Source organism: Taeniopygia guttata, chromosome Z, assembly GCF_048771995.1.
Source record: "Taeniopygia guttata chromosome Z, bTaeGut7.mat, whole genome shotgun sequence".
Classification (NCBI taxonomy): Eukaryota; Metazoa; Chordata; class Aves; order Passeriformes; family Estrildidae; genus Taeniopygia; species Taeniopygia guttata.
Window position 1 is genome coordinate 2,316,847 of NC_133063.1, and position 15,349 is coordinate 2,332,195.

Below are 15,349 nucleotides of genomic sequence, written 5' to 3' on the forward strand. Positions count from 1 at the left end.
CTGGAGAGGTCAGAACCCTCACCTGGACTGCTGCACTCGGAGTGAGATCCAGCTACAAATGGAATTCCAGAAACAGCCTCCAAAATGTTCCATAATCACACCTTTAAAATGGCTCCACAGGGCAACAGCTCCAGTGCCAGAGCAGCACCTGCACGAGTCCTTGTGCCAGCCCTGGCTCCCTGAAAAACACAATAAACCAACATCACACAGGCCTTGTTTGCAGAATTCCTGATCCAAACCCTCACCTTTCCTGCCCAGCATTGAGGGAAATCTGACACAGTATTCACAGGTAACCTTTGCTGAGAGCAGCCATCACCCCAGTCCTCCAGCCTGGGCAAGGTTTTGCAGTGAATGGACCCAACTTCTAACCCTGAACCTAAATTTCTGTCAGCTTTTGTTAGAAAGATACTGGAGAGAAAATCATACAACAGATTTAAAACATTGCACGAGGAATAACCGGCCCAGACAAAACCAAACCAGCCCCATCTCTGCTCCACCCCATTTCTCCCAGTTTTGGGAGAAATACTGATATAATTTGCAAATACTCTCCTTCCCTGCTGCACTATCCTTCACTGCACGTCCCTGGAGAGGATTTACTCCATTTTCTGTGCCCAGCAGCACCTCTGCAGCCCAAATCCCACTCCTCGCAGACACAGCCTGAGCAGAGCTCAGGCAGTGTTCCCAGCAGCGGATGCAATTCCGAGTTCCCTGGATTGCTCACGGGGCACTCGCAGCAATCTCCCCTCAGCCCAGACTCTGTGCTCAGAGGGAAGCGCAGCCCGATGGGACACAGCTCTGGCACCACATTCCCCTTGTTCCTGCTGGCCTGGAAAGCCACAGATAAACCCAGTCCCTCCGACCTTGCACCCTGAACCCCAGGAGAGCCGGAGCTGACCCCAGATCCCGGCGCCCTGCACGGCTGCGCTGACACCAGCACAGGCTGAGCGCCGCCCAGCACCCTTCCTCATTTTCCTCCCTCTGCTCCCAAATCCTGCCAGCCCTCCCCTGCAGCTCCTGCCCCAGCCCCAGCAGAGGCTGGGACCCAGCCCTGCAGCAGCTGGCAGAGCTGGGAATGCACCGAGAGCTCGGCTCCCCGGGCTCCCAGCCCCAGACCAGTCCTTGGGTGCCCGAACAATGCCCAGCCTGCCCCCCTGGGCACAGCCAAACACCACAGCTCCGTCAGCCCCAAGGAACTCTGGCATTTGCCTCTTCCCTGCTGCCCTTTCCCAGCACACAGGGGTACGGCTGGGCTGTCAGAAATGGCATTCCCGAGGCACTTAATCCCAGCGGAGAGGAAAAGGGGAACCCTGCGTCCCTCTGACTTACCCCACAGCGTGGGCAGGACCTGGAGCCCTCCAGTGCACACCCCTGGTGCTGAAGCCTCTTGGCTCTGGCTGCTTAAACACTGAAGCTTCTGGCAAAGATGGGAGGAGCTTAATGATTTCTCCTGTCCTGAAAGAGAGGAGGAAAAGAGCATTAAGTCCACTGTGGAAGCCAATGGATCCCGGCTTTCACACTTCTGCTGTGATTGCTCACCAGGGGGTTTTATCCGTGAGAGGGGACACCAATTCAAATATAAAAGCATTTTTATTCCTAACTATTTCATTAAAAGGAAGCTCATTTCTCTATTGCATTCTTAGCCTAATTTTAACAGAACCATTTTTATCCCAGGCCCCACTTGTCCGTCATTCAATCCTTTACCACGGGACTTTATACAAAGGAAGGGACACCTGGGTGATGTGTCACAAGAAATCCCAAAGAGAAACGTGTCCAAAATCTCACAGAGAAAGGTTTCAAGGCACTCCAGTGCACAGACAGCTGCTCATGCCTTGTCAGGCCACACCAGTTCTGTCACATCCACCTGAGCTGTGCAGGCGAGGCAAAGGCTGCCCTTCCTCCCAGGGAACACTGTCTGAGACCACAGAGAGCCATCCTGGGTGAAAGGAATGAAATGAAAATGTTTTCTGGCAGAAAATGAGTGTCTGTAATCAGAACCTCTGGACAGATTTAGTAACACCACTTTCAGATGATAAATACAGGCCATGCCCATCCTTCCAGGCCAGGTGAAACCAGGAAGGAGAACTACAGGAAAAGCAGGAAGACAGAGCCCCTTATTTGGATATATATAGAATGCCCCTGGTTTGGTGGTTTGCCTTTGCTCCTAAGCTTTGGCTTCACCCCTCTCCAGAGGAGCAGGGAATTCCTCCAGGGTGAGGGGGAGTCTGGTCCCACTGCAGGATGTGTCCAGTAAAGGAGGGAATTTGTTTAGAGTAAGTGAGCAGTGTTTTTGTTACACACAAAAATCAAACCAAACAAACACTGAATTGGACTACACCGAGCTGCAACACAAAGTGTTCACAGCAGGCAGAGGCCAGAGGAGCACACAGCACCCAGAAGTACCATTTCACTTGGTTCTTCTGCTCTCATGCATTTTAATTCTGCTTTGCTTCACAGCTGCTTCTCTGCCAAGGCCATTTCCATTTTCAGAAGCCTGTGTCACGTGTAGCCGAGGCTTAAACATCACAGGATCTATGTGCACTTCAGTGATCTTACACTAAGTACCTCAGAAACCAAAACAATAAATCCAAGACTTCAGCTGGGTTAAAAATACCAGAACAACAAATAAGCAAACAAAAACCCAAACCCGCCTTTCCACTAGTTTTAAAAACAGAAGTCTTTACAACCAGCATAAAATGAATGTAACATTTGGATCCAAGCAGAGGTACAATTTAAATGCCAGTATTCTGGAACTGCTAATAACTCTGCAAGTATTTACATGGGTGGATGTGTTACTGGATGGAAAGAATATAATGCAAGAAAGAGAAGATTAGCTGTGTTTAGGATGGGAAGAAGATGATTAAAAAATACCTTTTGTCTGGACGCTCATGCAATCATCTTCTCTTGACCTCAGGATGGCTGCCAAAAATGGAGAGCGCTGTGTGACCACCATGTGTAGTTTGGAGAGCTTGACTACGCTCTTAGTGAGGATTCTTTCATGTATAGTAACTGGATGGCAACGTTCAGGACCTTCAGAAATGTTTCATCTCTGTAACGGTACCTTTGGGAGAAGGATCACAGAGAAGTCAGACTGTAACCAAACCCAAGAAAACCCACTTGAAGCTACAAGTTGGGTAAGAAATGAGAACTTGGCAAAGAAAATTAACTTGGCAAAGAAAATGAACTTGGTGAAACCAAACCAAATTCAAATGAAAGCACTTACTTGAGCCCTGTCTTCACAAGGTCACACCAGTCATCTGGGTCCACTTCTTCAACCACACACTGTGTGCAGCAAGTAAAAACAGGTGTTGGTTTACATTTGGCACATGGAGCTTCTACAGCAATTTTTGTTCAAGGGACACACTAAGAACACGCAAGCCAAACGCTCACGTGGGATGATCTGAGGGTAACAGGGAAAAAAGCTCTTGGATACAACAATCCTAATTCCTGGCTCAAAAGAAACTTGTTGGTCTGGGAGCAGGGGCTGTATGGAATCAAAAAGCAAGCTGGGCTGTAGGTTCCAAAAACCCAGCGGCTCAATACTCTTCAAACGCCTCAAGTGCAAAAGGAATCGCAACTTGACAAGTCAAAGCGAGAGCCTGGAGCAGACTGACAGCTGCACATCCCAACAGTCCTGGGAATGCAGGTGCCAACCTCGCCAGGCTGGAAACACCCTCAGGATGGGATGGACCCTGTGAGGTGGCCCCAGGGCCTGCAGAGTCAGCCAGGTCCTACAAGGGAGTCTCAGCAAAAGCCATGAGAGCGCAAAGGCATTCACTGCCCAGGGACCTTCAGTGTTGCGTGTCACGGGGATCCCTGTTCACTGAACTCAAACCAAGGCAACAGTATACAGAGGGAGTGACCAAGTAGTGTTCTTCAAGATCAAAGTCTGATTTCTATTCCTGATCAACCAGACTTTTGCCCCACACTTCAGATGGCATGGCAGATGGGTCTTGGCACAAGTATCTCTATCAGCTTCTTTTAAAAAAGAAGGTGATAACTTAAATTTAAAAATTAAATTAATTAATTTATAATAATTTAATTAATTAATTTTAACTTTTTTTTTTTTAATTCCACTGGTAACCTTTGATTTCTTACTCCTAAATACCTCAAACTCACACATTCAAAGGCGATTCGTACCAGAAAGTCATCATCAAGAACATAAAACTGCCTCGTATAAAGGATTCTCAGGACTCGGAAAAAGCTATGAAAAATCCACGGAAACCAGAATCCATAAAACAGGAAATCGAGTCCAATCTGTATTTACAAAATCTACAACTGCCCAATCACACATATGCATACAGTCCCTCTGTGGCAAAGCAGATAAGCAGTCTCACCAATAATTCCTCTAGCCTCAGCAGCATGGACCTCTCCACTTCTTGCTTGCCTTCATCTTTACTGCTGCTGTACATGGCAACTAACCCCTTTACGCAGGCTGAGAAGAGATGTCTCCTCCAGGAATGCAGCTCCTCTGAGTTTTTAAGCACCGTGGATATGGCATCTGCCACGGCCCAGCTGCAGAGAGATAGTTGTTGATTTTCTTATTAACATTTTAACTTGGTTTTGTATATCTTAAAGATGTCTTGCTGCCAAAGTGCAAAGCAACAGATTCTCGGAGGAGAGGACGCTGTTAATGCTCCCATTCCTATCACACTGATTCCCAGGACAAACTGAGCCCTGGGGGAGGCACACACACACACACACGCTGCCCACCTCTCTTCATTGCCTGCTCTCTCCGGAGCAGCAGGAAGGCAGTCCATCAGGTTGTGCAGCCCTCTGCTTCCCGGAGGTGGCAACAGCTTGGAAAGAATTTGCAGTTTCACAGTGGCCTCAGGGTCCTGAATCGCGGCACCGAGCTCCTTCACAGGGCTTTCCTCAGGACAGGTGTGACAGCCGAGACAGCTGTGGGGAGAGCAGAAGGCACAGGTTCCTCCACCTGCAGCTGTTAAACAACACACTAAACCTAATTTTTTTCTAATCCAGCCCCAGACCACTCAATGTCTAGGAAATGATGCTACAGCAGCTGCTAATCTGTTACAGAGAAGTGCTACACAGAGGCTCACTTCTTTACCGTGCTGACAAGGCCTTATCACTGCTTGACCTCGTAGGCAGAGCTACAGCCCCATTCAGCCTGTTCCTGTCAGAACAACTGACATTTGTTTACAAAACAACAAAATAGTTATCCCTACCTCAATACACCCATAATGCCTCAACCCATTCCAAGGAGGGCGGCAGGAGGGGCGGGCGCAGCCCTGTTCCGACGCCGCTCCGCCCCGGCCCGGGAGCACCGGCCCCGCGGGGCCGCCCTCGCCGCTGCCATCCTTCCCCGGCGCTGCCGCGGTGCCGCCTTCACCGCTCCCCTCTACTCACACACACCGCCCCGCTCGCCGCTCGCCGCCGCCCCGCGCCCGTCTCGGCGGGTTTGGGGCCGCTCTGGCCACTTCCGCCACATCTCGGTGGTAATTGGAGCCGCTCTGGCCACTTCCGCCACATCTCGGTGGTAATTGGAGCCGCTCTTGCCGCTTCCGCCCCGTCTCGGTGGGTTTGGGGCCGCTCTGGCCCCTCCCGCCCCGTCTCGGTGGTTTTGGGGCCGCTCTGGCACCTCCCGCCCCGTCTCGGTGGTTTCGGCCGGGCGCTGGCTGTGGGGCTGCAGTACCGCTCTGTGGCCACAAGGCAGCAGCACCGCCGCCCGCCACAGCCGGGGGCCGCCGCTCGCCCGGAGGGGAGGCAGGGGGAAAAGAGCGGCGGCGATCGATCCCCTTGGGAAAAATCCTCCGAAATAAATGTCCCAAAAAATCCCGCACAGAAACTAAAAGACCCTGCCTCGAACCAAATAACGCCGCCCCGCCCCAAAAGCCCTTTCTTTTTAACCTATGTATATTTCTACGTTGGTGTTGTTTATTTCTAGCTGTACGGCAGGGAGGCGGTGGGAACGCACGGGAGGGGACGGGACGGGCACCCAGCGCGGCAGAGGCAGGGGCCGCGCCCAGGATGGCGGCCGCTGCAGGAGCCGGGCAGAGAGAGGCGAATCTGCCGATGCCGGTCGGCGCTTGCTCCAAATCCGACCGCCCGCGGAGCCGCTGAGCCCACAGCCCGTGTGCGCGGCACGCGAGTCCGCGACACGCCACTGCCGAGACAGCGGCCGCGGGCGGCGGCTGCAGCACCGCTCTGTGTCCGCAAGCGCTGCCACCCGCCCCTCCGGAACGTCCTCTGAAGCAAATGCCCCAAAACAGCCCGCGCGGAAAAGAACGCCAACAAAAAACCCCCTGCCTCTAACCCCATAAGAACCAAAAGAAAAAACCTTTTCTTTCAAACTGCATCTCGATATATTTTATTTTTGTATTTTACATATTTATATTCACATTCGGATTTATAATGCATATTGATGTATAATTGCAATTTTAATAATTTCTTACATTTATTCCTATTATATTTTATTACAATTTACATTTTTATACATTGCTTAATATATTACTTACATATTTCTATAGTTAGATTTCTATTTCTAAAAGGTTTATATTGCTTAAAATAAACCCCTGCCTCTATCCAAGTAAAAATCTTTTTAAAACCCCTTATCTTTCAATCTGCGTTTAAATTTATCTCTATTTTTCGCATTTATATTCAAATTTACATTTAAAATATAGATTGATGTATGGTGTTATTTATATTCTATCTATACGGAATACTTATTTTCATTTCTATTTTATATTTTTATATATCTCTGTATACATTGAATATATATTTCTATACTTAGAATGATAACAAAAGAAAAGGTATATTCATTTTTCTTCCATTAAAACCCTGCCTCTAACCAAATAAAAACCAAAAAAAGCCCTTTCTTTAAATGATACTTGAATATTTACATGTTTTTTTCATCATTATAGTCACATTTGCATTTCTACTTTATAGTGATTGTTTATAAATATATATCATATATATTAAGGTAGCAAGATAGACAAATTATTATTTATATTATACTTCATAGATACTGCTAATATTGATTTTTACTTACCTTTGAATTTTTTATATTGATCTTAAGGTATTTACTATGTATTTCTATACACAGATTTCTAATTTTATTTTATTTATATTTATAGATTTTATATAAAACCCCCTACCTACTACCAAATACAAAATAAAAATCCCCTTTATTTTAAACTATATTTAAATATTTCTACCTTTCTATTTTTGATTTGTACAAGTTGTTATATATTCGATTACAATATATTGAGGTACCGTATTTCGATATATAATATTTAGGACATAGAATGTGTTAAAATAGGACATACACAGTAAAATATGCATTATGTACTGTATTGATTTCTATTATTTAGTAATTTTTATATTTATATATCCACATGTATTAATTATACGTCTCAATATGGATATTTTATATGGATTTTATTTATATTTATAATCTATATTTATCTGTATTTATATAAACAAAATACTATATATCAAACAATATAATACCTAATAGTAATGGATAACATTATTCATGTTACATGTTTTATTCATATGTTTTCCATTTATATTTAAAATTGAAGTTTTATATTCCCATTTTCATATTTATGCATGTGTTTTGTTTCATTAGAGTTACAGTTAGAACTCTGCAGTTATAATCCAATTCCTAAAAATAAAATGCCATAACAAACAGCATCGAATAACCAAGAATACCATCCAAAAAATTCAGAAAGGCTCCACCAGCCAACCAACTACCAGCAAAAAAAACCCCACTACGCTCCTTTCACTAACAGTTCTTATCACATAACAAAAATGGAACATTAATTAAAAAAAACCCACCTATAAAAACCCACACAAAACAAAAAAAAAACACTAAAAAGAAAAAAACTCTTCAACTAACCTCTTATACTCCAAACCATACAACAGATCCCAAATGTTTCTAAAAAAAACCCAAACAATACCCTACCACTACACTAACTCATCAAGAGAACCCAATACTCTAAAAATTTAACTAAACTCCCCCAAAATAATTACAGATATAAAAAAAATCGAAACCATGAAGAAACAAAAAACTCACCACCCAAATAAAATACCTAGCTATAAAGATCCACCATAGAAATACCCATGTTCCCAAAAATCAAACTAATAAAAACCAACAAATACATCCAACTACAAAAAAAAATATATATTCACAACAACAAAATAATAATTCCTAACTCAAGGACCTCAGAATGCCTTAAACCATCAAAACACAAATACCACCTAGAAATAAACATGTCACCAAAAGAGAAAAGTAACCATAAATAATAACTCCCAAATTGTCTGAGACAATAAAACACACAAAGCAACCAAACAAGACAAATAAAACCCCTACAACATAATAAACAAGAATGCAATTATCAATATTGAAAAAACCTCAATAATTAACTACAGGACACTACCTCAAACCAACCAAAATAAACCACTACATACTCACGCCAATAAAAGCCTCCACAGCCGAATTAAAAACCTACCCTCTACTTCATGCTATGACCCATAAAAAACATTATAAACCTTTAAAAACACATCCTTCAAAAACATAAGAACCCATCAAAAAGAAATCCAACCACAAGACTCAACCCAAAAAAAACACTTGTCATGAGCACCTGAAGCAAGAACCGTAACAAGCAAAAAGCACACCATGGCCCTTCTCCTACACCAACTATGAACAAAAGAAAACCATCCAGTAAGTTCCTCAAAACCACCACAGCAAGGAAGGCTGGAAAACGAGAAGCCACGCTCCTGGCACCGGTCCGTTGGCCAGTTGGTGATGGAGGTATGAGTACTCCGAGTCGATTCCCTAAAGCACAAAAATGAGAAAGGATGCTTAGAATTGCACCAGAAACCGAAAGCTGAGTAAAAACAACTGCTTCTGTCCACTGCTCCCCTTGGACATTGGGCCTTGACTGCTGCTATCTGCCTGGACCTCCTAAGAATAAAGACTGCTGTAACAAAGTCACCACCTAGACTTCCCCTGCAAATGCAAACAATGACTGACCTGCTCATGGCAACACCCTCACCGAGCACTGGGGCTCTCTGCCACTTATTTGAACTGTCTGCATCTGAAAGGAAGTTAGGACTAGTGTGAAACAGGTGCAGGACAACTTAATAGAACCAAAAATGTTAGGGCAATCAACAAATAAAAACTAGAGCCCAAATACACCCTGCATTACCAATTTCAAGTCCCCAGGACTTGTGCTGTTACAGGCTAGGCAGCAGGGCAGAGCAGCTCCAGGACAAATATGTGCAGACACCCGTGACACAGGACAGGACATGACAATCGAGGGGACAGGACAGGGAGCGAGAGCTTTCGACAAGAAGAAAGGACTCGGAGACCCAAAGAACACAGAGTGCACCAGAGACAAGTGACAGGACACACACCGGAACTGCTCTGCCCTGCGCACCTCAGCACTGTGATCAAAAGAAGCATTTTCCCTTCAGGTGGCCTAAAGGGACACTTCTCAAACATCCCCACCCCCAGAGCTGATTTAAAAGGCCCTCCCACCACCTCACTTTTGTCCCCTCCGTGGGCCCTAGCCCTCGACTTATCTCTTGGGCATCTGGGGATGAGAATCCATGTCGCTTTTTAATGGAGGCTGCCTTGTCTGCTGGGAATGTCCTATGGTCACCGGGCTGTAGTCCCGTGCTCAGCTACAATCAAGGACACCAAACATCACTGCATGATCTTATCTGCACAATGGACAAAACCCAGCAATTCTGCTACTCACCGATCTCGTACGAATGCCTGGTTGCTCGGGCCCCACACTTTGGCAATGCTCAGAGGCTGCCATCGTCATCTCTCATCGTCTGCCTGGGTTAAGAAGAGACAAAGTGACTCAGCACTGCTGAAACCAAAGTGGACCTTGGCTCCCCCTCTCTATCTCGGCGTCTCACCACAGCTCCTTGGCCATTGCCAAAGGCTACCCGGATGCCATCTTGAAATACAAAATTTCAAGGCTTCATCTCAAGAGTCCTGAAATACTTCCAGAGGACTCACAAGCGCAGGAAGTCCATCGGCCAGCTGGTGAGAGGAGCTTGGCATACTCCAAGTGGCTTCCCTAAAGCACACAAACAAGAATGGATGCTTAGAGTTGCACCAAACATTGAGACCTGAGCAAGAACAACTGCTTCTGTCCACTGCTCACCTGGCACACTGGGCCTTCACTGCTGCTATCTGCCTGGACCTCCTAAAAAAAAGGCAAAGAACACTGCTGTAACACAGTAACCATTTAGGCTTCCCTTGCAAATGCAAACAATGACTGACCTGCTCATGGCAACACCCTCACCCAGCACTGGGGCTCTGTGCCACTTATTTGAACTGTCTGCATCTGAAAGGATGTTAGGACTAGTGTGAAACAGCTGCAGGGCAACTTAACAGCACCAGAAATGTTAGGGCAAACAATGGACACAAGCAACAGCTAGAGACCAAATACACCCTGCATTACCAATTTCAAGTCCCCAGGACTTGTGCTGTTACAGGCTAGGCAGCAGGGCAGAGCAGCTCCGGGACAAATACGTGCAGACACCCGTGACACAGGACAGGACATGACCATCGAGGGGACAGGACAGGGAGCGAGAGCTTTCGACAAGAAGAAAGGACTCAGAGACCCAAAGAACACAGAGTGCACCAGAGACAAGTGACAGGAAACACACCAGAACTGCTCTGCCCTGCGCACCTCAGCACTGTGATTAAAACAGACACTTTCCCTCTAGGTGGACTAAGTATACGCTTCTTGGACATCAAAAGCCCTTCTAGAAAGGCCCAACCCAGCACCCTGCTTTTATCCCCTCTGTGGGTCATGACCCTCCACTTATCTTGCACACATCTGGGGATGCAAATCCCTGTTGGCTGCAGAAGGACGCCGTCTGCCTGCCTGGTAAGTTATAGCTGTCACTTCTTGGTCTGCCAAGAGAAAGAAAACCAAATATCAGTGCACAGTCTTAACAGTACATCGAGCAAAAACTGATAATTCTGCTACTCACCATCCTCCTCAGAATGCCCGGGTTCTGGGCCAGCACAATTCGGGCATGCTTGGATTCTGACGCCGTCATTGCAGGGTACACCTAGGTTAAGTGAAGACAAGGCAACATGGCATTGCTGAAACACAAGTGGACTCTCACTCCTCCTCCCTACCTCCCCGACTCACTGCAACTGCTCAGCCATTCCTCTGGGCTACCAGGATGGGGCCTTGAAATGCAAAACTGGAAGGTCCATCACAGGGTCCTGCAATGCTTCCAGCGAGATCACAAGTGCATGAAACCTGGTCCTTCAGCCAGTTGGTGACAAAGGTATGCGCACACTGAGATGATTCCCTAAAGCACAAAAACAAGAATGGATGCTTAGAGTTGCACCAAACATTGAGACCTGAGCAAGAACAACTGCTTCTGTCCACTGCTCACCTGGCACACTGGGCCTTCACTGCTGCTATCTGCCTGGACCTCCTAAAAATGAAGTCAAAGAACACTGCTGTAACAGTCACCATTCAGGCTTCCCCTGCAAATGCAAACAATGACTGACCTGCTCATGGCAACACCCTCACCGAGCACTGGGGCTCTCTGCCACTTATTTGAACTGTCTGCATCTGAAAGGAAGTTAGGACTAGTGTGAAACAGCTGCAGGACAACTTAATAGAACCAAAAATGTTAGGGCAATCAACAAATAAAAACTAGAGCCCAAATACACCCTGCATTACCAATTTCAAGTCCACAGGACTTGTGCTGTTACAGGCTAGGCAGCAGGGCAGAGCAGCTCCAGGACAAATATGTGCAGACACCCGTGACACAGGACAGGACATGACAATCGAGGGGACAGGACAGGGAGCGAGAGCTTTCGACAAGAAGAAAGGACTCGGAGACCCAAAGAACACAGAGTGCACCAGAGACAAGTGACAGGACACACACCGGAACTGCTCTGCCCTGCGCACCTCAGCACTGTGATCAAAAGAAGCATTTTCCCTTCAGGTGGCCTAAAGGGACACTTCTCAAACATCCCCACCCCCAGAGCTGATTTAAAAGGCCCTCCCACCACCTCACTTTTGTCCCCTCCGTGGGCCCTAGCCCTCGACTTATCTCTTGGGCATCTGGGGATGAGAATCCATGTCGCTTTTTAATGGAGGCTGCCTTGTCTGCTGGGAATGTCCTATGGTCACCGGGCTGTAGTCCCGTGCTCAGCTACAATCAAGGACACCAAACATCACTGCATGATCTTATCTGCACAATGGACAAAACCCAGCAATTCTGCTACTCACCGATCTCGTACGAATGCCTGGTTGCTCGGGCCCCACACTTTGGCAATGCTCAGAGGCTGCCATCGTCATCTCTCATCATCTGCCTGGGTTAAGAAGAGACAAAGTGACTCAGCACTGCTGAAACCAAAGTGGACCTTGGCTCCCCCTCTCTATCTCGGCGTCTCACCACAGCTCCTTGGCCATTGCCAAAGGCTACCCGGATGCCATCTTGAAATACAAAATTTCAAGGCTTCATCTCAAGAGTCCTGAAATACTTCCAGAGGACTCACAAGCGCAGGAAGTCCATCGGCCAGCTGGTGAGAGGAGCTTGGCATACTCCAAGTGGCTTCCCTAAAGCACACAAACAAGAATGGATGCTTAGAGTTGCACCAAACATTGAGACCTGAGCAAGAACAACTGCTTCTGTCCACTGCTCACCTGGCACACTGGGCCTTCACTGCTGCTATCTGCCTGGACCTCCTAAAAAAAAGGCAAAGAACACTGCTGTAACACAGTAACCATTTAGGCTTCCCTTGCAAATGCAAACAATGACTGACCTGCTCATGGCAACACCCTCACCCAGCACTGGGGCTCTGTGCCACTTATTTGAACTGTCTGCATCTGAAAGGATGTTAGGACTAGTGTGAAACAGCTGCAGGACAACTTAACAGCACCAAAAATGTTAGGGCAAACAATGGACACAAGCAACAGCTAGAGACCAAATACACCCTGCATTACCAATTTCAAGTCCACAGGACTTGTGCTATTACAGGCTAGGCAGCAGGGCAGAGCAGCTCCGGGACAAATACGTGCAGACACCCGTGACACAGGACAGGACATGACCATCGAGGGGACAGGACAGGGAGCGAGAGCTTTCGACAAGAAGAAAGGACTCAGAGACCCAAAGAACACAGAGTGCACCAGAGACAAGTGACAGGAAACACACCAGAACTGCTCTGCCCTGCGCACCTCAGCACTGTGATTAAAACAGACACTTTCCCTTTAGGTGGACTAAGTATACGCTTCTTGGACATCAAAAGCCCTTCTAGAAAGGCCCAACCCAGCACCCTGCTTTTATCCCCTCTGTGGGTCATGACCCTCCACTTATCTTGCACACATCTGGGGATGCAAATCCCTGTTGGCTGCAGAAGGACGCCGTCTGCCTGCCTGGTAAGTTATAGCTGTCACTTCTTGGTCTGCCAAGAGAAAGAAAACCAAATATCAGTGCACAGTCTTAACAGTACATCGAGCAAAAACTGATAATTCTGCTACTCACCATCCTCCTCAGAATGCCCGGGTTCTGGGCCAGCACAATTCGGGCATGCTTGGATTCTGACGCCGTCATTGCAGGGTACACCTAGGTTAAGTGAAGACAAGGCAACATGGCATTGCTGAAACACAAGTGGACTCTCACTCCTCCTCCCTACCTCCCCGACTCACTGCAACTGCTCAGCCATTCCTCTGGGCTACCAGGATGGGGCCTTGAAATGCAAAACTGGAAGGTCCATCACAGGGTCCTGCAATGCTTCCAGCGAGATCACAAGTGCATGAAACCTGGTCCTTCAGCCAGTTGGTGACAAAGGTATGCGCACACTGAGATGATTCCCTAAAGCACAAAAACAAGAATGGATGCTTAGAGTTGCACCAAACATTGAGACCTGAGCAAGAACAACTGCTTCTGTCCACTGCTCACCTGGCACACTGGGCCTTCACTGCTGCTATCTGCCTGGACCTCCTAAAAATGAAGTCAAAGAACACTGCTGTAACAGTCACCATTCAGGCTTCCCCTGCAAATGCAAACAATGACTGACCTGCTCATGGCAACACCCTCACTGAGCACTGGGGCTCTCTGCCACTTATTTGAACTGTCTGCATCTGAAAGGAAGTTAGGACTAGTGTGAAACAGCTGCAGGACAACTTAATAGAACCAAAAATGTTAGGGCAATCAACAAATAAAAACTAGAGCCCAAATACACCCTGCATTACCAATTTCAAGTCCACAGGACTTGTGCTATTACGGCCTAGGCAGCAGGGCAGAGCAGCTCCAGGACAAATATGTGCAGACACCCGTGACACAGGACAGGACATGACAATCGAGGGGACAGGACAGGGAGCGAGAGCTTTCGACAAGAAGAAAGGACTCGGAGACCCAAAGAACACAGAGTGCACCAGAGACAAGTGACAGGACACACACCGGAACTGCTCTGCCCTGCGCACCTCAGCACTGTGATCAAAAGAAGCATTTTCCCTTCAGGTGGCCTAAAGGGACACTTCTCAAACATCCCCACCCCCAGAGCTGATTTAAAAGGCCCTCCCACCACCTCACTTTTGTCCCCTCCGTGGGCCCTAGCCCTCGACTTATCTCTTGGGCATCTGGGGATGAGAATCCATGTCGCTTTTTAATGGAGGCTGCCTTGTCTGCTGGGAATGTCCTATGGTCACCGGGCTGTAGTCCCGTGCTCAGCTACAATCAAGGACACCAAACATCACTGCATGATCTTATCTGCACAATGGACAAAACCCAGCAATTCTGCTACTCACCGATCTCGTACGAATGCCTGGTTGCTCGGGCCCCACACTTTGGCAATGCTCAGAGGCTGCCATCGTCATCTCTCATCGTCTGCCTGGGTTAAGAAGAGACAAAGTGACTCAGCACTGCTGAAACCAAAGTGGACCTTGGCTCCCCCTCTCTATCTCGGCGTCTCACCACAGCTCCTTGGCCATTGCCAAAGGCTACCCGGATGCCATCTTGAAATACAAAATTTCAAGGCTTCATCTCAAGAGTCCTGAAATACTTCCAGAGGACTCACAAGCGCAGGAAGTCCATCGGCCAGCTGGTGAGAGGAGCTTGGCATACTCCAAGTGGCTTCCCTAAAGCACACAAACAAGAATGGATGCTTAGAGTTGCACCAAACATTGAGACCTGAGCAAGAACAACTGCTTCTGTCCACTGCTCACCTGGCACACTGGGCCTTCACTGCTGCTATCTGCCTGGACCTCCTAAAAAAAAGGCAAAGAACACTGCTGTAACACAGTAACCATTAAGGCTTCCCTTGCAAATGCAAACAATGACTGACCTGCTCATGGCAACACCCTCACCCAGCACTGGGGCTCTGTGCCAC

General features: G+C 47.3%; 1 long non-coding RNA gene across 1 annotated transcript; it reads right to left on the reverse strand.

Annotated features, from left to right (window-relative positions):
* Window positions 1–3,422: 3,422 nt before the first annotated feature.
* On the reverse strand, window positions 3,423–5,890 carry LOC140681733 (uncharacterized). The gene is made up of 2 exons (XR_012052864.1): window positions 5,368–5,890; window positions 3,423–4,899 (listed from the first exon to the last, which is right to left on the reverse strand). It is a non-coding gene; the product is annotated as an uncharacterized lncRNA (long non-coding RNA).
* Window positions 5,891–15,349: the final 9,459 nt, after the last annotated feature.